The sequence below is a fragment of the Biomphalaria glabrata genome, chromosome 11 (genome assembly GCF_947242115.1).
Source record: "Biomphalaria glabrata chromosome 11, xgBioGlab47.1, whole genome shotgun sequence".
NCBI lineage: Eukaryota > Metazoa > Mollusca > Gastropoda > Planorbidae > Biomphalaria > Biomphalaria glabrata.
The window spans coordinates 19,552,308-19,557,394 of record NC_074721.1 but is presented as its reverse complement, the minus strand read 5'-3'; the positions used below and the strand labels follow the sequence as shown (position 1 = coordinate 19,557,394).

At 31.7% G+C, this 5,087-nt stretch overlaps 1 long non-coding RNA gene across 1 annotated transcript; it reads left to right on the top strand.

The window, feature by feature from the left end:
• The first annotated feature begins 462 nt into the window (after positions 1-462).
• LOC106054812 (uncharacterized) lies at positions 463-4,606 on the top strand. The gene is made up of 3 exons (XR_008773615.1): positions 463-526; positions 1,142-1,239; positions 4,086-4,606. It is a non-coding gene; the product is annotated as an uncharacterized LOC106054812 (long non-coding RNA).
• The last annotated feature ends 481 nt before the right edge of the window (positions 4,607-5,087 follow it).

The window sequence follows — 5,087 nt, the reverse complement described above, 5'->3', positions numbered from 1 at the left end:
TGTGACTACTAAGTCTCCATGTTCGAAAGCTTTTGATAAAGACTACTATAGTGTTTTCCCCTGTTTGTTTATTTGTTAGATATCTTTCTGCAACCAAGTGGCGCTGACAGTTGTTAGCCAGAAAGTTTAATGTAAGTAATTTTTTTATTAATTTTATTAGTGAGCATTATACACTGCTATTATTTTGAATTTTTTGTAGCATAAGTTGAATAAACATTTTAGTAAAATGATATTTACTTAATGTAGATTATAAAGCATAAATTTAATAAACCTAATTTAACAGTCGTAATGGCATAGGTCTACTTAATATATGTAGACCAAAAACAGTAAATTGTTAAATTCCGAGCATAAAAGCCATTATGTAACAGCCTATAACATAATTATGACATTATTTATTGTATACAGCTTAGTATATAGATTTATAAAAATGTTATTCCACAAACGCTTTAAAATACTATTCTGTAAGGAACAGTTCTGAAGACCAGCCGTTAGAGGATAAAGATGAAGGACGACAATGGCATAAAGGGTAGGATTCATTTTTCCGGTTTTAATTTTTCAATGTTCAAGGCGATACCTTAGTCTACTGGTGCCTCCCTAAGATGGTCATAATTTATAACATCATTTTTGAACCTAAATAGCACAAAAGTAAAAGTCTTAATACAATATAAATGAACATTGAACGAGGAATCTGAAGTTCACCATGTACATGTATTTCTGTATGTGGGTATTACTTATCCAAGACTTTAATAAAATCATGTTCAAGAACATTTTGCTGACCGTTTTCTAAGTCACGATCTAAAGGGCTATTAATAGAATATTATAAAGTTTATTAGATTTATACATTCGCTTAAAAATATTTTTTTCTTTGGGGGGGTTGGGGGGGGGTAAAAAAATATTTTTTTTTTAAATAATATCTAACATTAATTTGTTGATGGCAAAATAGTCGCACTTTAAAAAGTATGATAATTTTTAAAGGGAGTATTTTTTCTTAAAGGTTTTTTTTATGTTTTCTGCTTTTTTTTCTGATACATTTTCATAGCTAAATGCTGATTGAAAAGAAATAAGTATATTTAATGTGTCTTATTATATTTTTATATATTGATATGTTAATTAAACAAAAATAATTTTTTTTTCTGCAAAGATGGAAATCTTACCAACTACCAGAGGAAAGCATAAAATTGGCTACCAAGGCTACATGTATTCAAAACAGATCTCCAAAGTATCTCATGTACGATGAAGGTGAGTTCAATAATTTATTTTCGTGCATAATGTTCCGGAACCACTACTAGTTGTTATCATTGTGACTGCTGACAAATTACAGTTCATAAGCACCGACCTGTTCTAACACTTGATAAAAAAAGTATGTTCACACATGAATGTGGTTCCAAATAATGTGAAAGTTTAGCAGCAAGTGTTTTTAAGTGCGAATATACAGCTTCTGGCACCCATGAATTCCCGCGAAAGAAATGGCTGGAACTTCGCTTTTAGGTCATAATTTTCTAGGAGGTATGTTACCTGGAGCGGAATCAGCTTCTGCATTAAATGGTGAGCTGAGGATATTGAAAGCTGGTTCCATGTTCCTGACGTCTTAAAATTTGCTATAAGTTCCACAATCAAGGAGTCCAAATATGTCTTGTACAAGCAGAAATAGTTTCACCTTTCAGCTAAGAAAAATGATAAAGCCTAATTTCACTTGCTGGCCTAAAAAAATGGAATAGCTTTGTTTGAAAAGATTTAAGATGCACATACTTTTCATGTGCAAACAACAAATTGTAATGCTTCCATTCATAAACATGAAGTATGTCTTCAACTCTTCATTAGAAATATTAGTAACAAAGTCGCAGTCAATGTCCTTCAAGAAACCTAACAGTTTCTTCCTTAAGATCCTATTCTTCTAATGCTATGCCATCTGATACTACTGTGTTACCAAACATCGGAGGGTTTTTTTGTTTCCGAATCTTCAAGTACTTTTCGGAACTGCCAGACAGGACCGGCCTTGGAAAATTGGAGGCCCTAGGCGAAGTGAATTTTGTGGCCCCAAATAAAATAGAAAAATATAAATTAACAGCAAAAAAATAAAATTATGCAGCTTATTAAAAACCTAGTGTACTCCAAAAATAATAATATGAGGAATGAGGACAAGTTTCGCTATTTCTCCGCCAGAGCTGACGCAATTTTTTCAACTTAGTTCTTCTAAATGAATACTGGCCTGAGTTTGTGTCTTTGACTGAATTTATCTAAATATTGCCATTTAAAATAATCTTCGTTTACTTTAAACTTTTTAGAATGACGCTTACTTACAGTGTTACTTTAGCCTCTTCAGTATAAGTTATAAAAATCAAAAGTTTCAATAATTTCTATAGATATTTACAATTATTTATTTTATTATTTTTAATATATTTGCAATTTTATATGTGTAATGTGTGGGCACACCTGATTTCTTTAGGTGTCCGCGGGCCGCATAAAACACTTCGGCGGGCCGCATGTGGCCCGTGGGTCGTAATTTACCCACCCCTGGCTATGCTAAGAAGTCAGTTTTTTTTCTTTCTTTACAAAATGCTTCTAATTGCTTACAAATAAATCTTGAGTTGTTTCCCTTTGGAAAAAAAAAAGTTTTTTTTTTTTAATTTTGATCGTGTTTTTACAAAAAAAAAAAAAAAAAAACACGATGTTTTTAACAAAAGGGGCTAAAAAAGGCTCTATTTTTCTATTTTAATTTTCATAGGGTTGTGACATGGGATAGACTATTAATGTAAATGTTTTATAAATTTATATAATTAGTTTTGAGAGAATATAAATAACTGGCATAAAAAAAGAATTTTCATTTAATTTGGATCATAAAATATTGCCTAGATCTAGTCAAGGTCTAGTTTTTAGGGAAACTAGTCCACAGTCAATACGTTTTAACTTTGGAGTTTCGCTATCCAAAAAAACAACAACTTTTTTTTCGTTTTATAAACATCAATTTAAAATATTTTAAAAGGGTGTGCATTTGTCTTTAATTATATACCAAATATTACCAAATATAACATTTTCTGATAACAAACAAACAAGTTATTAAAGTTTAATCATGACAGGGTAGTGGAATATATATGATTAAAATGAATAATTCCGTCGGAACGTGGAAATAATGAAGGAGAAAAAGAGTTAAAGTAATTCTAAAGTGAACAAGTAAAAATTAACAAGTAACATTTGAAAGGTGGTCTTTGATCAATCTCTCTGTCACTCGTAATGCTTTATAATTGCAAAGTGTTAGCTTTGCCTTGCACAAACACTAATCTCAAATCTAGAAGTTATATTTTACATTTTTTACTCTGCCTGCCTGTCTGTCTATTAGGTCAAACGTTTGTACATGTGATTTCTCCCATACCCAGTCTTGGGTCAAGCTGAAATTTTGTGCAATTATTTCATTTATCTAAAAATACAAGAATCAATTTAAAAAAAAAACAATTAGTTAATTAACTAAAGGTAATTAATTATTTTGTTTGGTATCTCAAACAGGGGAAAGAAATTATATTAGACTAAAGTGGGGGTATAAGTTGAATTAGTCCCCTTGAGTCTGAGTGAACACAATTATGAAAACTAGGATCAGACTATGGACACAATAGATAACTATGTTTATAAGTTCTCCACTAGCAAAGTGGTTACCGTGTTGGCTTTGAGAAGCCTGAGAAGGCTTGAGCCATTTTTTTTAAAGCCATCACCCAAATAACCCGTTCTTTCTCCCCTCTCCTTTCCAACTGGTCCAGATAAGTGACAGGATCAGAGCGTTACTTTTCCCCAACTAATGTCAGCTACCTATTAGAGCTGGTAGAACTCAGAGGTGCCCAAAGATCCCAAAATTAAAATCCCAGTCTTCACCAGGACTCGAACCGTAACCCCAGTTCGGAAGCCAAGTGCTTATCTCTCAGCCACCTCACCTCCATTACAACATAAAGTAAGAATTAAATATATATATTTTGATATTATATTATTTGCTTAGTATTTTCTCCTGCACATTATGCGTCATGTTTTTTACAATAAGGAAGTTTTTGAAATCGGCAGTATGCACAGTAATTGAGAAATACAGGCCTTTTTTTAAACAGAGAAGACTACGTTGGCTAGGACATGTCAGCCACAAGCCAGTTGGACAAATTCCTAAGAATATTCTGTATGTTGGACTTGCGGATGGAGCAGAGGCATATTTATTTATTTATTTCTTGTGTAATCTCTTATCTAGTTACAATGAGATGTGTTAGTCACAATCTGTCAATGTGTATTGAAACCATTATAGGCTTTTACCTTGCATTATTACGAAACGATGATTCCAAATAATTCCAGATCAAAATTCTGTCAGTAGTGTACGAGTAAAACTGCTATAACAGCGTTCAATACAATAATTCTATTAAATGTCAATAATGGCTATGTTGTTTTCACTTTAGAATAATGTAAGCTGTTCTTTTTTTTCTGTGTTGATTTTTTGAGGCCAGTGTTTCTCAAACTGTGGAGCTCACTTTGTAGAAATAATATTATTAGGAACGTTATAAAGATAAAGAACTAAATTAAGTAAAGTCGCTTCATTAGTTAGAACCTTTCATACTGTTTTAATGAGAAATGTCTGTTAAAAAGTTGATTTAAAAACACTAGTAAAAATGCTAAGATTGTATCATTAAATTTTTTTTTTACATTAGAACAGTCATTAGAAACTTTTATACTGTTTTAATGAGAAATGTCTGTCAAAAAATTGATTCAAAAACACTAGTAAAAATGCTAATCTTCCTAGTTATGTACCATAGTTCAATTAACTCTTTTTATGCTAATAATTAGGCACTCAACAAGATATCTTTCTAAAAACAAAAGAGTATGATCTTTCCATCAAGCCCATTAAAGGGTAAAAGTCCAACTGCCAAGAGTGTAGGTTACAATTCAGTATCAAAATGTTACAAGATTTTAAAATTTAACTTCATTTGACTTACCCAGTTGCGACCTACTAATTTTTCACATCTAATGCAGACGAAACCGTTGTATTCCGGGGCCAGGATGTAAGACCAAAGAGACGCCGTGGACCAACCTAAAGAGATTTCTGCAAGATAAGAACTAAAAAAACT